General features: G+C 38.0%; 1 pseudogene; it reads left to right on the top strand.

The window, feature by feature from the left end:
• The first annotated feature begins 15972 nt into the window (after positions 1 to 15972).
• On the top strand, positions 15973 to 17115 carry LOC145164112 (MDIS1-interacting receptor like kinase 2 pseudogene; annotated as a pseudogene).
• The last annotated feature ends 1414 nt before the right edge of the window (positions 17116 to 18529 follow it).

The following is an 18529-nucleotide window of genomic DNA, read 5'->3' on the forward strand; positions in this document are numbered from 1 at the left end:
TCTTTGATTTTGACATACGAGACACAACCAAATACCTTCAAGTGTTTGAGCGAAATCTCCCGACCTTGCCATTCCTCTTCTGGAATCTTGAACCCTATGGGAACTGAGGGTCCTCTGTTGATTAAATATGCAGCTGTGTTGACCGAATCTGCCCAGAACATCTTGGGTAAACCTGCATGCAGTCTCATGCTTTTAGCCCTCTCGTTTAATGTTCGGTTCATCCTCTCAGCTACTCCATTTTGCTGAGGTGTCTCCGGAACCATCTTCTGCATTCTGATTCCTTGGTCAGCACAATAATCAACAAATTCTTTGCTACTGTATTCGCCCCCATTGTCTGATCTGAAACACTTGATTTTCAAGTTTGTTTCATTTTCTACAATAGCTTTCCATTTCTTGAATGTGCTGAAAACTTCAGACTTATGCTTCAAGAAATAAACCCAAACTTTCCTTGTGCAGTCGTCAATGAAAGTAACATAATATCGGGATCCTCCCACTGAAGAAACTGTAGTGGGACCATAAACATCTGAATGTACTAGCTCCAACTTCCCGGACTTGGGTGGACGACCAGTCTTCACGAAAGTAACTTTCTTCTGTTTACGAAGAACACATGGCTCACAGAAATCAACTGTTACAGTCTTTAGATCTGGTATTCTTCCTTTGGAGGCTAGCATCTTCATTCCTTTCTCACTCATATGGCCAAGTCTTTGGTGCCATAGAGTAGACGCCCCAACTTCTTCAACAGCATGTGCTTCAGCATCAGAAACTTCCACCATATAAAGTGTACCACGTTTCTGACCTCTAGCAACAACTAAGTTTCCCTTTGTCACTTTCCACTGATGATCACCAAATGTAACATGGTGACCTTCATCAGCGAGCTGCCCCACAGATATTAACATCCTCTTCAAGTCTGGAATGAACTTGACATTCTTCAAAGTCCACTTCGTACCCAAGGTTGTCTTGAGGACCACATCCCCAACTCCAGTAATATCCAGGCTCTTGTTATCTGCTAATCTGACTTTTCCTTTGTACTGCTTAAAATTATGCATTACTTCTCTGGAATGACTAGCATGAAACGACGCACCAGAATCCATGATCCAGGATTCAGTTGAGTTTTCAACACAACAAATGAGTGCATCATCTTCAGAATCTGCTGCCATATTTACTTCCTTCTTGACTTTGTCTGCCGAAGGCTTTGGGCACTGATTTCTGAAATGACCTTTCTCATTACAGTTCCAACAGGTAATATCTTTCCTGTTCTTCGACTGACCTCTCTTTCTTGACTTCGATCTTCCTCTACCACCACCTCCTCTGTTGGTCTTTCTTCCTCTGCCTTCAGTACTTAGAAGACTACTGGAAGCTTCTCCGGCACTTCTTCTGCGCACATCCTCACCAAGGATTAAATCGCGAATACCTTCGAATGATAGCTTGGCACCTCCGGCTGAACTGCTAACGGTGGTCACTGTGCCGGACCAACTATCGGGTAACGATGATAATAGTAGCAACGCCATGACTTCATCTTCAAATCCAATATCAACAGATATCAATCTTGATATTATTGAGTTGAATTCGTTCACGTGGTCTGTCACCGAGCTACCCTCCTTCATCTTCAGATTTACAAGTTGCCGGATCAAGAAAACCTTATTTGACGCTGAAGGTTTTTCGTACATATTAGACAGCGCATTTATCAGATTGTAGGTTGTCTTCACATTGACAATATTGTAAGCTACATTCTTTGCCAATGATAACCTTATCACTCCGAGTGCCTGCCGATCTAATAAGTCCCATTCCTCCTGCTTCATCTCTTCGGGTTTGTCTTTGGACAAAGGTTGGTGTAATTTCTTCTGGTAGAGATAATCTTCAATTTGCATTTTCCAGAAACCGAAATCTTGACCATCAAATTTTTCAATCTTAACTTTCCCATCTTCAGCCATAGCTCTGATACCAGTTTGTTGGGAATGCAACAAAACAAGTTAAGCACTTCCGAAAAATTGATATAACGATTTCGGCAAAACTCGCGGAATAAAACTACTGAAAAAATTGCAAACGAAATTGAACACGATATTTAACGTGGTTCGGTCTAATTTGACCTACATCCACGGGCGAACAAGAGAGAGGGGATTTTATTAACACCAAAGAAAATTACAATCATACAAGGCTAAAATCTGCCCTTGTAATCTGATCACTCACTGTAAGATATCACTCGTAATTTTTGGCTGCCAAAAAATTAAGGCTCTGCACAAAAATAATACCTCACTAATTTCTTTCTGTGTATATACAAAAAAAAATCTTTGTGTTGTGTTGCTTGCTCTGCATTTTCAATTGAAAGAAGAAGAATATTTATAGCCTTTTAAGCCGTAAACTTTTCTTCAATTCACACGAGGGCTGCAAATTTTGACTTTGAAAAGCCACATATCAATTTTCAATGTGTTTAATATTGCGGCCGTTTTTCTTTTGCACCTTTTCCACCGTCCATTCAAAAAATTCCACCGAAAGTTTCTTTGAATAAACAATTCCACCGTCCAATAATATTAAACAATTCAATTGTTTAATTTGTCAAGATACATTTATGGCCCTTGAACTCTTAGGAACTTGTCAATTTGTTCATGACTCCATAAATCTTAACACTTTGACGCAACTAAAGTTTTGTCGGGTTTATGTAAACACAATCTTTTGGGCCAGTATATATTTTAAGTTTTGGTGGGCTGTATGTTATATTAAGCAAATGAATAGTTGGATGTTGCCTGTTGGGGACTAATGTAAATGTTAGTGGACCAAATTATTGTAGTTACACCATAGTGGGTTAATAATTGTGTTTGGTTTATTGGTTAGATTAAATTGAGTTGTTATTGTTATGTTATGTGGATCATTTATTTAAATGCGAAATAATTGTCTTCTAATTATATAGATTATTCTACTTTAATCTAGATATTAAATTGGATTAGGGTTTGGTGATTAACCGGTAATGTTATTAAGTTTTTATGTTTAAAAGGTGAAGATTACAGTCTTGTAAAAGTGAGACCATGTAATTAGGTGTAGAGGGAATTAACAAATATGTGGGTCTGGATTATCGAAATTAGTTACGCTTAGTTTACCATTAATTGATTTGACTTATATGTATGCAAGATCTGGGATTAGTTGTGTTGACGGCTCAATTGAGCTGAGGTGAGTTGAGTTCAACTGAGATACGTGGATCCTAAGAGTCTATGTCATTACAAGTTGTTTCTGTTTCTCGTTGTAGAAGCTTTGCGTTTAGAAAAAATCTTTAAAAAAATTCACAATTTTTTTTGAAGTGACATCATCTGTTTCTCCCTCATTCAATGAATGCATAAGGTTCATTCATTTATTTTAGATTCTTTTGAAAGACCATTGGAAGTCGTCCATTAACCCATTAACATAGACTGGACCCAAGAATGTTAGTGGAGCATAGCTGCGTAGGAAGTAAAACATTTTGCCTCTTTTGGTCATTTTGTCATACCATTGTTCCATCCACTCCTCAAATAATAAACTTTAATTATGTATTTAGCTTTACTTTTTCATGGCAACTTTTTCCATCATAAGTTTTCCGTTTATAAAGTTAAATTCTGTATTTTCAAAATTAGTTCGGTGTGTAATTAAACGAAACCAATTTGATTGCAAAAAGCATGTAACTATATACAATTTGATCAATTTGATAGGTATGTTTGCTTTTAGAATTAAAGTTTTATTAGAATTACTTGGAAAACAAAAATAAATATATTGCACTTTTAATTCAATCGAAAAATCTGTACCTCACGAACTTTCACTAATATGTAAAGATAAGGACCCAAGAGAAAAAATTGATCACGAAATGTGATGTGCAGATGAATTCTAAAGATTTGTGTGAACTAATCAGTTGTGGAGATATGAGAAACAAACAATAATACTGTGACAACCCGAACCTTCTTCCGTTAACGATAGCCGATTTTCGTTAAATAAATTTTGAATTTTATTTTGTTCCGTCAAGTTCCTATGGTTTGGAAAGTCATTTAATTTATATAATTGAATTTTATATATGAGTCGGAACCAAAAATCGCACAAGAACCCGAGTTTCCTTCGAAAATCAACAGAAATCGGCCTGGTGTTCACGGCCGTGAACCCGATCACGGCCGTAAACCCATTCTCGGTGGTGGACCCCACCACCGACCATGAAAACTCCCTGTATATATGAGCTCCTACCCCTCATTTACAATTTTCTAGCCAAAAACTCCCCCATTCTCTCTATAACCTCTCAACCGCAAACACCAAAATACCAGCTTTTCTTCCGAAAATCATCAAGAATGACATTTGGGCGTTGTTGTGGAACATCTAAAACGCGTTTTTCTTCGAATCCAGCAGTGTTGTTCTTGAGTTAACGACCATACACCCTTCAAATCTTCAAACCTTCAAGGGTCGCAATCCGTTCACGACCGTGAACTCTTCAAACATTCATATTTCCTTCAAGAACACCGTTCATGGCCGTAAACCCTTCAAAAGGCTATTCACGGCCGAGAACAGTTCACGGCCGTAATCCTATTCACGGCCGCAAACCTTTCCAAGTCAGAACTTGGCTGAAAACCCGTTTTTTCCGATTCAATCGAGTCCCGGTAACATTCCTAAACCAAAAGCAAGTGTTTTTCCAACACTATAAATAATGGTTTCGCTAATAAAATTCATATATGTATTTAATTGATATTAGGATTCCGTTAAGTGTCGCGTACATCAACCCGAGGGTCTTCACTTCCAGTTTCGTTGTCCGACATTTCACGCATCCAACAGTGAGTTCATACCCCTATGCTTATATTGTTTTTAATATTTTCAGGGGGAGAGTACAAGTCAAACACAAATGATTTTTGTGAATTTATACAAAAAGGATTCCAACACGATTAAAACTGATGCAGTTGATACATCCATACGTTTTATAAAATATTTAGATATTTTATCCCTTTTTTATTATGCTAAGCATAAGGGACGTTTTCAACTTACCGCCAAATTGCATAGTTTTCAGATCAATTCATGAACCAAATACATAATATTCATGCAAACTATAATATATATAGTTTGGGGTTTTCGTATACAGTTTTTACAAATTCAGAGCTTATACATTGTTAAACATATGAAATATGACACACTTAGTTTATGAAATTCTCGGGTAACAAGAATACTTTACTAAATAATTATTTAAGTATAATTATTACTCTATAAAGTATACTGACGGATTTAAATACAATAGAACAATACAGAACTATATGTAAACTAGTTAATACATGATTGTGAGACATCTCTTCCAAATGTACCTTTCGGAGTACAGGTTAAATCCTATCTTTTAGTGTAACCAGAGTCTCCTGGAGGGAGAACGTGAGATTTGTGAATAGATCTATTCGGGACTGACAATCTCACACCTAAACTGCTAGCTACAGTTAAGCATGCATGCCTGGGGTGACAAATATCATACTGTCCGACGCCTGAAGAACGTCGTAGAGGTCATCAGTCATATCAACCATGGTTATACGACTCGCAATAGTATAAACTAACTTATCGTTTACGGGATTTCATTATTCATTAGTTTTATTTAAATTAATAGAACATTCTATTTATACTGGTGATAGCCAGGGTATTCATACAAAAAGGGATTTTACATTCAAAACAGTATTATACAACTTAACTAGTGGTGAGCAGGCATTCGAACTAATACTTTATGGAACACGGTAACAAACTTATATGTTAGAAAATATTGGATTTTCTTGGAAGCATACAAACATTTTTCACGGATCCATTAACAGGTTTTCATTACAAAACATGCTTATGAACTCTCCAGCTTTAATGCTGATACTCTTTTCAAAACCGCTTATATTCTCAGGAAATCAGTAGACAGGAACCCCAACAGGCTTTTGAGAAGACGGAGCGTATAGAGTCACGTCTTTATATTTTGTTATACTTTTGATGTATATGAATATGAATCAAACAGATGTAAAAACCTTTTATATAATCAATGTAATGGTTGTGTTTACTTTGATTACTATGATGCAGTTGTTGTGATACTACATATGACGTCCTCCACCCCCCGAACGTTTCCGTCGTTCCGGTTTGGGGGTATGACAGATTAGTATCAGAGCTATTGTTTATAGTGAACTAAGTATACCGAACCTTACATGGTATACAACTATAAACACTAAAGGGGCTGAAGTGCTCTGAAACTAAAAGTATACTTTAAAAATACAAGTATTTTTACAAGAAGTATACAAGTATACATACGTACACGAAGCTATAACATCGTAAGAACTACATAAAAGTATTTAGGGCGAGTTGGACACTACGGTTAAACCTGGATAGCTATGTAATCATATGTGGGACCAATATAACCTGATCAACTATATTTGTCCGAGATATGACCAACATGTGTTTGGGAGTGACTGTGGGGTGCGACAAGTCTAAAACTCACCAAATCTTATACTAATGAAACACCTAGTTAAAATACATTAGGAGTATTTTATGATTCTATAACACTGCATAAGTAGTACTAACCCTCACAAATGAAAGACTTAGAATTCCTTGTTTATGTTAGTAACTATCATTATAGATCTCTATTATCGTTGTAGGATTAAGATAGATCTTGTTCGAAAATATTCGATTCATGATCGTATAGGAGGCTTATCGTCATTTTCCCCTTGTATCTTTTAGAGAAAAGATGCCTCCCAGAAAGAGACCCAACAAGAAGAACAACGATCCTCTGCCGCCGCCACCTCCCCAGTTCGATCCTGCCATGTTCCAGGCAGCAGTTACAGCCGTTGTGGCTGCCGCGATGGCGCAAATAAATCATGGTGGCTCTAGCGGATCAGGAAGTGGTACCCATCCCCAAAATCTTGATGGTGGTCAAGGACACCAAAATGAGTGTTCCTACAAAGATTTTATGAATGCGAAGCCCCAATCTTTCGATCTGGCTCTTCTCTGTCCAGGGATGGTCACCCCAAAAAGCAAGAAGATAGAGAGGTACATTTGGGGATTGACGCCCCCAACTCAAGGAAATGTTTTGGCCGCTAAACCTTCCACTTTCGACAGCGCCAAGTGTTTAGCGCAAACTCTTATAGATCACAGGGTTGATCTTGATACAGTAGCAGCCGTTCCCGAACCACCATAGGAGAGTGGTGGGAAGAAAAAGTTTTGGAACAAACGTAAGGGCCAATCTTCGCAGGAGCCCTCCAAGAAACACCAAGTAGTGGCAGTTCATGCCGCCATCACTCCTTCTGTTGTTCCCACTACTCCAACAACTCCCAGTCGTTATGTTGGAAACCTGCCCTTGTGCAACAATTGCAATTTCCATCATTTGGGAGTTTAGAGAGATGCAATGCGACAAATGTGGCAGAAAGGGGCACACATCTCGATTTTGCAAGACACCAGCCCAACCGACCAATCAGGCTTCTGGAGCGGGCGTTGGTCAAGCCTGTTATGGCTGCGGGGAGATCGGGCACTTCAACAGGAATTGTTCCAAGGCAACAACAGCTGGAAACACAGGGAGAGTGCTAGCGATGGGCCAGGAGGAAGCAGTTGCTGATCCCACCGTTTTTACGGGTACGTTCCTCCTCGACAACTCTTATGCATGTATTCTTTTTTATTATGGTACGGAGAGAAGTTTTGTTAGTCATGCATTTAAGCATCTACTCAAGCATAAATCCCAACCATTAACCGAAACATTCACCGTCGAGATGGCTAACGGAAAGAAAGAGAGCACTAACGACGTATTCATAGGCTGTACCCTTACCCTATATGATCATTCTTTTCCAATCGACCTCATGCCAGTTTCCATAAAAAGCTTCGATATCATCATTGGCATGGATTGGTTGAGCCTTAGTTGTGATGATATCCTTTGTTATGAAAAAGCCATTCGTCTCAATCTACCATCCGATGAAGCCCTCATTATCTATGGTGATAAACTTAGCTCAAACTTTCGTATCATTTCATGCATTAAAGCCCAGAAATATCTGCGAAAGGAGTGCCATGCATTCCTAGCCCATGTCGTTAATAAGAAGCAGGAAGTTAAAGACCTCGAGAGCATCCCCGAAGTCTGCAACTTTCCTGATGTTTTTCCCGAAGATCTTCTCGGAATCCCTCCCGAGCGTCAAGTGGAGTTCCGTATCGACTTAATTCCCGGAGCTACTCCTGTAGCTAAATCCCCATACCGTCTAGCACCGACAGAAATGCAAGAGTTATCCAGCCAACTCAATGAACTGCTCAACAAAGGATTCATCAGACCAAGTTCCTCACCTTGGGGAGCCCCGATTCTATTCGTGAAAAAGAAGGATGGATCCTTTCGAATGTGCATAGATTATCGTGAACTGAACAAACTTACTGTCAAAAACCGTTACCCCTTACCCAGAATCGACGACCTCTTCGATCAACTTCAAGGAGCCAGCTATTTTTCCAAGATAGACCTAAGGTCAGGGTACTATCAGTTACGAGTCCATGAGGGTGATGTTCCTAAGACAGCATTTCAGACTCGCTATGGCCACTATGAGTTTTTAGTGATGCCCTTTGGTCTAACCAACGCACCCGCAGTATTCATGGATCTGATGAATCGGGTGTGCCGCCCTTTCCTAGACAAGCTTGTGATAGTATTCATTGATGACATACTTGTCTACTCTCGAAGTGAGAAAGATCATAGACAACACTTGATACTAGTGCTAGAAACCCTATGGGCGGAGAAACTATATGCAAAATTCTCAAAGTGCGAATTCTGGATTAGAAAAGCGACGTTCCTCGGTCACGTGGTTAGCGAAGAAGGCATACACGTGGACCCTTCCAAAATCAAAGCGATTGAGAATTGGTCAGCACCGAAGACACCCACAAAAATCCGTCAATCCTTGGGTCTCGCTGACTATTATCGCATATTTATCCAGAACTTCTCTAGGATTGCTAATCCCTTAACCACCCTAACTCAGAAAGGTGTAACCTTTAGTTGGGGAGAAAAGCAAGACACTGCGTTCCAAAAATTGAAGCAGGCCTTATGCAGCGCACCTGTCTTATCCCTGCCAGAAGGGACGGAGGACTTCGTTGTCTACTGCGATACATCTAATCAGGGCCTAGGCTGTGTGCTCATGCAACGAGGAAAGGTTATTGCCTATGACTCGAGACAGCTGAAAGCACACGAAGTCAATTATACAACTCACGATCTGGAGTTGGGAGCAATGGTCTTCGCATTAAAAATTTGGAGACATTATCTTTACGGAACCAAGTGTACTGTCTTCACCGACCATAAGAGCCTACACCATATCTTCGATCAGAAAGAGTTGAACATGAGGAAACGACGATGGGTATAGCTACTCAGTGATTATGAGTGCGAAATACGCTATCATCCCGGCAAGGCCAATGTGGTAGCAGATGCTCTCAGCCGGGAATAGTATTCAAGTCGTAAAGTGAAGACACTGACAATGAGCATCCATTCCCATCTGTCCGATCAAATCAGAGAGGCTCAGCTGGAAGCCTTAAAACCAGAAAACATGTCAGATGAAGCCTTGAGGGGAATGGAAAAGAACTTGGAGATTAAAGGAGATGGAGTCTACTATTTCGTGAACCGGATCTGGACCCCAAAGTTTGGCGGGTACAGGGAGGTTGTCATGAACGAAGCTCACAATACTAGATACTCCATTCATCTAGGTTCGGATAAGATGTATCTGGATCTAAAAAAGCTTTATTGGTGGCCAAACATGAAAGCAGAGATCGCTACCTTCATGGGCAAGTGCCTGACTTGTGCCAAGGTGAAGGTGGAATATCAAAAACCCTCAGGTCTACTTCAGCAGCCAGCAATACCTGAATGGAAGTGGGAAAGGATTGCGATGGATTTTATCACTAAGTTGCCCAAATATCCGAGTGGGCACGATACCATCTGGGTAGTTGTTGATCAGTTGACTAAATCCTCCCACTTCCTTCCAATCAAAGAAACCTTCAAGATGGAGAGACTGACACGAATCTACATTCAAGAGATAGTCCGCCTGCATGGTGTGCCTGTGTCCATTATCTCCGATCGGGATAGCAGATTTACCTCGAGATTTTGATAGTCACTGCAGAAGGCTCTTGGAACTAAGATGGATATGAGCACATCTTACCATCCATGGACCGATGGGCAGAGTGAGAGGACCATTCAGACATTGGAAGTCATGTTGAGAGCATGTGTCATAGATTTTGGCAAGCCGTGGGACACCCATTTGCCCTTGGTTGAGTTCTCATACAACAACAACTATCATACTAGCATCAAGGTTGCGCCGTTTGAAGCCCTCTATGGCTGTAAGTGCAGATCCCCTCTGTGATGGGCTGAGGTGGGTGACACACAGCTAGCTAAAAGTCAAGTCCCTGATAGCAGTCTCACAGGCCCAGAAATCATCCGAGAAACCAAATAAAATATCGTACAAATCAGAGAACGACTAAAAGCTTCAAGAGATAGACAAAAGAGCTACACCGATAAGAGACGAAAACCCTTAGAGTTCCAAGTTGGTGACTGCGTTCTGTTGAAGGTCTCACCCTAGAAAGGCATGATACGCTTTGGAAAGCGTGGAAAGCTAAATTCGAGATACATAGGACCATTCAATATTCTTGCTAGGATCGGTCCCGTAGCATACAAATTTCGTTTACCCCAAGAACTTAGCAACATTCATCCAGTCTTCCACGTGTCAAACCTTAAAAAGTGTCTATCCGGCGAAACCATTGTGATCCCTCTTGACGAAATCGAGATCAATGAGAACCTTAATTTCGTGGAAGAACCAGTCGAAATCATGGATCGAGAAATCAAAAGAACGAAACAAAGTCGCATACCGATAGTCAAGGTCCGCTGGAATGCCAAGCGGGGACCTGAATTCACTTGGGAATGCGAAGATCAGATGAAATAGAAATACCCGCATCTTTTTCTGAGTCCATGAATTGTATTCTATGTTTGAATTTCGGGACGAAATTCCCTCTATCGGGGGGATGATGTGACAACCCGAACATTCTTCCGTTAACGATAGCTGATTTTCGTTAAATAAATTTTGAATTTTATTTAGTTCCATCAAGTTCCTATGGTTTGGAAAGTCATTTAATTTATATAATTGAATTTTATATATGAGTCGGAACCAAAAATCGCACAAGAACCCGAGTTTCCCTCGAAAATCAACAGAAATCGGCTTGACTGGTGTTTACGGCCGTGAACGCGATCACGACCGTAAAACCATTCTCAGTAGGTGGACCCCACCACCGACCATGAAAACTCCTTATATATGTGAGCTCCTACCTCTCATTTACACTTTTCTTGCCGAAAACTCACCCATTCTCTCTTTAACCTCTCAACCGCAAACACCAAAATACCCTCTTTTCTTCCGAAAATCATCAAGAATGACCTTTGGGCGTTGTTGTGGAACATCTAAAACGTGTTTTTCATCGAATCCAGCAGTGTTGTTCTTGAGTTCACGACCGTACACCCTTCAAATCTTCAAACCTTCAAGGGCTGCAATCCGTTCACGGCCGTGAACCCTTCAAACATTCATATTTCATTCAAGAACACCGTTCACGCCCGTAAACCCTTCAAAGGGCTGTTCACGGCCGAGAACAGTTCACAACCGTAATCCCCTTCACGGCCGCAAACCTTTCCAAGTCATGAACTTGGCTGAAAACCCGCTTTTTCCGATTCAATCGAGTCCCGGTAACATTCCTAAACCAAAAGCAAGTGTTTTTCCAACACTATAAATATGGTTTCGCTAATAAAATGCATATATATATTTAATTGATATTAGGATTCCGTTAAGTGCCGTGTACATCAACCCGAGGGTCTTCACTTCCAGTTTCGTTGTCCGACATTTCACGCATCCAACAGTGAGTTCATACTCCTATGCTTTTACTGTTTTTAATATTTTCAGGGGGAGAGTACAAGTCAAACACAAATGATTTTTGTGAATTTATACAAAAAGGATTCCAACACGATTAAAACTGATGCAGTTGATACATCCATACATTTTATAAAATATTTAGATATTTTATCCCTTTTGTATTATGCTGAGCATAATGGAAGTTTTCAAATTACCGCTAAATTGCATATTTTTCAGATCAATTCATGAATCAAATACATAATATTCATGCAAACTATAATAGGTATAGTTTGGGGTTTTCGATATACAGTTTCACAAATTCAGAGCTTATACATTGTTAAACATATGAAATATGACAGATTAAGTTTATGAAATTCTCGTGTAACAAGAATACTTTACTAAATAATTATTTAAGTATAATTATTACTCTGTAAAGTATACCGACGGATTTAAATACAATAGAACAATACATAACTATATGTAAACTAGTTAATACATGATTGTGAGACAACTCTTCAAAATGTACCTTTCGGGGTACAGGTTAAATCCTATCTTTTAGTGTAACTAGAGTCTCCTGGAGGGAGATCGTGAGATTTGTGAATAGATCTATTCGGGATTGACAATCCCACACCTAAACTGCTAGCTACAGTTAGGCAGGCATGCCTGGGGTGACAAATATCATACCGTCCGACGCCTGAAGAACGTCGTAGAGGTCATCAATCATATCAAGCATGGTTATACGACTCACAATAGTATAAACTAACTTATCGTTTATGGGATTTCATTCTTCATTAGTTTTATTTTAATTAATAGAACATTCTATTCATACTGGTGATAGCCAGGGTATTCATACAAAAAGGGGTTTTACATTCAAAACAGTATTATACAACTTAACTAGTGGTGAGCAGGCATTCAAACTAATACTTTATGGAACACAGTAACAAACTTATATGTTAGAAAATATTGGATTTTCTTGGAAGCATACAAACATTTTTCACGGATTCATTAACAGGTTTTCATTACCAAACATGCTTATGAACTCTCCAGCTTTAATGCTGATACTCTTTTCAAAACCGCTTGTATTCTCAGGAAATCAGTAGACAAGTACCCCAGTAGGCTTTTGAGAAGACGGAGCGTATAGAGTCACGTCTTTATATTTTGTTATACTTTTGATGTATATGAATATGAATCAGACAAATGTAAAAACCTTTTATATAATCAATGTAATGGTTGTGTTTACTTTGATTACTATGATGCAATTGTTGTGATACTACATATGACGTCCTCCACCCCCGAACGTTTCCGCCGTTCCGGTTTGGGGGTGTGAAAAATACAGTTGTATTTCACTTTTTATTTAATTAATTTCATTTTTAAATATATGCAAGTATGATACGTTTAGACACTTCAGGAAATAAAAGGAATTAACAGATGAAATATATGCAAAGAACAATAAGAACCATCAGTTTTTATTTAATTATCTTCATATTTATATTCTTTTCCCCCATTCACACGTTCAAGGAACACACCGATCCATTTGACTTTTACAAAATAGTTATCAGTTACTGATTATGAAGTAAAACACAGTTTGAGTGAAACTTGTATTAGCATTAATCAGAAAACAAAAATAAATGTGTAAATAATCAAGTTAAGTTATATTATTACATTGTTAAATCCAACAATATATAACGTATAATACATCATGCTGTGATTATGCTGTTTTTTTGTAATCCTATCGCCTTGCTAAATTTTAGGTTACAACAAATCTTATTATTCTAAGAAAAAAGGATTAATGTCACGATAGATACAATTCAAAGTGTATACATTCCTTTGTGGAAAAAGTTGACACCGTGAAAGACACTCTTTGTGGAAAAAATATGACATTGAGAAAATTTCCTTTTGGGAGTAGGTGAAAAAGAAAACAAGAGAAAAAGGTAGCTAAGTATAAATTAGGACATGCAATCCATTCCATTTTTATTGAAAGCAACATGGCAAAGCAAATAATGTCTTCTTCAAACTTGTTATTTTTCTCTCTAACTCTATTAATCATCACACTCTCCCCCATACCAATTTTCGCTTCTGCTTCTTTGGAGGAAGCCAATGCTCTTCTTAAATGGAAAGCAAGCCTTGAAATACCAAAAAATTCTTTGCTCTCTTCATGGATTCCCCTCCCTTTGAATTCCAGCGCATCAGCTCCATGCACTTCTTGGTTTGGAGTAGTTTGCAATGCTGATGGGAGCATTCAGAAGTTGAACCTCACATCATCTGGATTAAAGGGTACGCTTCATAGATTTTCATTCTCTTTGCTACACAATCTTACACGTTTTAATCTTAGTATAAACAACTTCTTTGGCCCCATCCCACCTGAAATAAGACACTTGTCCAAACTTGTATATCTTGATTTTTCATTCAATAAGTTTTCTGGAGTAATCCCACCTGAAATAGGAAACCTGCACCAGCTAAACATCTTGCACCTATACTCAACCAATATATCTTGCTCAATTCCTTCTTCATTGGGCGATTTGACACTTTTGAATATCCTTTATTTGTACAAAAATCAACTCTCTGGTTCCATTCCTACAGAACTTGCAAATTTGAAGTCTCTCACTCATCTTGAGGTGGCCTACAATCAACTTAGCGGTTCAATACCTTCATCACTGGGTGATTTGACATCTTTGAATGTCCTTTATTGGTACAAAAATCAACTCCCTGGTCCCATTCCTAACGAACTTGGGAATTTGAAGTCTCATTAATCTTGATGTAAGTGAAAACCAACTCAGTGGTTCTATTCCTTCATCATCAGGTGATTTGGCGTCTTTGAATGTCCTTTATTTATGGAAAAATCAACTCTCTGGTCCCATTCCTATTGAACTTGGGAATTTGAAATCTCTCACTAATCTTGATGTAAGTGACAATAAACTTAGTGGTTCTATTCCTTCGTCATTGGGTAATTTGACATCTTTGAATTTCCTTTATTTCGCCCAAAATCAACTCTCTGGCCCATTCCTATTGAACTTGGGAATTTGACGTCTCTCATTAATCTTCATGTAAGTGAAAACCAACTCAGTGGTTCTATTCCTTCATCATTGGGTGATTTGAAATCTTTAAATGTCCTTTATTTGTTCATAAATCAACTCTCTGGCCCCATTCCTATTGAACTTGGGAATTTGAAGTTTCTCACTGATCTTGAGGTGGCCGACAATCAACTTAGTGGTCCTATTCCTTCATCACTAGACAAACCTCAGCAACATACAATGACTGACCCTCGGTGGTAATAAATTATCCGGTTCCATTCCTAGTGAACTTGGGAAGTTGAAGTCTCTCACTCTTCTTTCGGTGGTCAGAAATCATCTTAGTAGTTTTATTCCTTCATCATTTGGTGATTTGACATCGTTAAATCTCCTTTATATGCATTACAATGACCTTGCTGGTCCCATTCCCAGTGAACTTGGGAAGGTGAAGTCTATCACTGATTTTAAGGTGAATAACAATCCAATTAGTGGTTCTATTCCACTGGATTTTGGAAATTCAACTCAACTACAAAGACTTGACCTCTCTTCGAATCATTTGGTTGGTGAGATCCCAAGGGAGTTTGGGAAAATGAAAAGTATGTTGGAGTTTTCCTTGGCTGGCAACCAACTTTCAGGTGTTATACCTCTAGATTGGATTATGTGAACTTCTTGAAGTACTTGATCTATCCAAAAATAGATTAAATGGGTCGATTCCTACAACTATTGGTCAATGGGCACAAATCCACTACTTAAATCTTAATAATAACAAGCTCAATGAGAAAATTCCATCTGAGATTGGTAAATTAGTTCATCTTACGGAACTTGATTTATCTCAGAATTCCCTCACGAAAGAGATATCATCTGAAGTTCAAAGTTTGCAAAGTTTGATAAAATTGGATCTTTATCACAATAGACCCTCTGGTTCTATTTCTGATGCTTTTACGCATTTGCCTCGTAGGATTGAGATCAACCTTTCTTACAATGAGCTCTCAGGCCCGGTCCCCCTTTGGGTTAACTTTGTGAATGTGTCCATAGAAAGCAATCCAGATTTGTGTGGGAATGCTACATGAGTGAAACTTTGTCCAAGTCAGATTATGAAGAAGAAAAATGGTTCCTTTCATCATAAACTCATCCTTGTAATAATGGTCCCTATATTCGGGGTTGTTTTACTTGGTGTATTCACGTATTGCCTTACTTCTTATCAACAACAAAAGAAAAAGTCTCCACAAAAACCATTGGACGAAGAAAGTGCTGATTATTTCTCTATTACAAGTTTTGATGGAAAAGTAGTGTATGCTGACATCTTGAAGGCAACAAATGATTTCGATGAAGCATACTGCATTGGAACCGGAGAATATGGTATCGTTTACAAAGCCGAGCTGCAACCTAATAATGTGGTAGCTGTCAAGAAACTTCACTCATCATCTGAGAATGTTGACCATAATGGATTCCTTAATGAGGTACGAGCATTAACGAACATAACGCATCGAAACATAGTGAAACTCTATGGATTTTTCTCCCAGGTCCGCCACTCATTTTTGATTTATGCATACCTTGAAAATGGAAGCCTTGGATCAATCTTGAGAAGTGATGTCTTAGCAAAAGAATTGGATTGGTTAAAAAGGGTAAATATTGTAAATGGTGTAGCTAATGGTTTGGCTTATATGCATCACGACTGCTCACCGCGTATAATTCATAGAGACATATCCATAGCCAACATCCTTCTTGATTCTGATTATGAGGCACATATTTCTGATTTTGGCACATCCAAGCTTTTAAAGCTAGACTCTTCCAACTGGACCACAATTACAGGCACCTATGGCTATATTGCGCCAGGTAACTCAACCTTGTGAGCTTAGTTCTACATCTTCTTAAGTTTTATGATATATAGAAATAAGTATATATATATATATATGTATCTATGTTAGAATCTTGTGGGACTGATATAGTTCTTTTTGTTTTTATCTCATGTTTGTTTGAATGTAGAGCTTGCTTATACAATGGTGGCTACTGAGAAATGCGATGTGTATAGCTTTGGAGTTGTTGCACTAGAAGTGGTCATGGGAAAGCATCCTGGAGAACTCGTAACTTCTTTACCAACAGTGTCGGATGATTATTTGGTGACAGAAAATGTGGGAGATAGTCGGATACCATCTCCCTCATCCCAAGTTGAGAAACAAGTTAAGTTGGTTTTGAGTCTCTCAAGAGCATGTTTGAACTCCAATCCGCATGAAAGACCAACAATGCAACAAGTTTCAAATCGGTTAATGAAGGATCTGCTTTGAGTAGACATCTCTTGCCTGATCAATATATTGTACTTTCAATGTTCTTTTTACTTTTCTTAAGTTCCCTATATGCATCTTGTCAATATGTATTCATTTGAATAGCTTTGTTAAGAAACTTCACATATGTTTGTTGTAGTATACATACTTTTTATATTTGTTTCATTTTATATTTATATGTTATTTGCATGTTTTAAAACGAACAATTGGACTTCATATTTTAAAAAAAAAATACATATGTGAATATTACCTAGTTAATATGATTTATGGGGTATAACTGGGGTCGACATCATGTTATATACCCCGTACCCTATCTAAGTCATTCAAATATACAAAATATATTTCTATTTTAGATTATATGATGAGCAATTATACCAAATGGTGAGAGATGTCAACGGAACATTTTAACTATTAAGAAAAAATTTCAAATGCTTTTGATCTATTGAATTCCAAATTTGGCAGCCTAAAACATTTACACAAAATAGATCAACTTAAACATACATGATTTCACTTTGTAATATTACTAGAATAAGAGTTCATGTGGATGAGTTTGGTATAACATGGATTTAACATTAATTTCAGTTTTTTACTTATTTATGTCTTATATCCCCTTCATTTCATTTCAACATGATATGGCATGACATGGACGTAATGTTAAATAATTTTATGTATCACAAACAAAGTCAAGCTTTGACCACCTAAGTACCTCAAAAATGTAACATCCATCTTCTATCTGAAGACATCATGTCACCTCCCACTATGATACAAAATATGAAGGGAAGAAAAAGTTGAGTGTAAATCTTAGCAACTGGAACCACACATATAAATGCAATCTCATGTTTGCATGATCTTGTTTCCGAGTTCACAAGTATGGATTATACAACTACCAATATTTGTATTCAAACTCATTAATGCTAGTATAAAAAAGCTTCTCCATCTGAATCTCCCTTCTATGTCTATTAGGAGCACGAAAATGAGATGACACCGATAATTTCTTTCATGGATACTCAATAGATCATGGAAGAAATTGCAATCTGCAAACTGGAAACAAATAAAACAAGGGCACTCTACATATATATTGATGGGAATCAAATTTTTCCAAAAACATGATATTTAATGTTAAGCAAGTTTTCCCAAAGACACCATAAAAACATTAACTAGCTACATATATTAGTAAAACACTCGCCTCTTTTGGTCATTTTGTTTTGTCATTGTTCTATCTAGTCTTTAAAAAAGAAGATAAATTATGTATCTTGCTTTTACTTTTTTGGCAAATTTTTCCGTCATAAAGTATTCGGTTTATGCGGTTACATTATGTATTTTCAATAATCTGTTTGGTGTATAATTTAAAAAAATAATAACAAAACCAATTTGGAATACAAACATAGATATGCCTAACTATTTAATCGAAGTCATA

This window comes from Lactuca virosa, chromosome 3 (assembly GCF_052849685.1).
Source record: "Lactuca virosa cultivar CGN04683 chromosome 3, Lactuca_virosa_CGN04683_v6, whole genome shotgun sequence".
In the NCBI taxonomy this organism is placed as follows: Eukaryota; Viridiplantae; Streptophyta; class Magnoliopsida; order Asterales; family Asteraceae; genus Lactuca; species Lactuca virosa.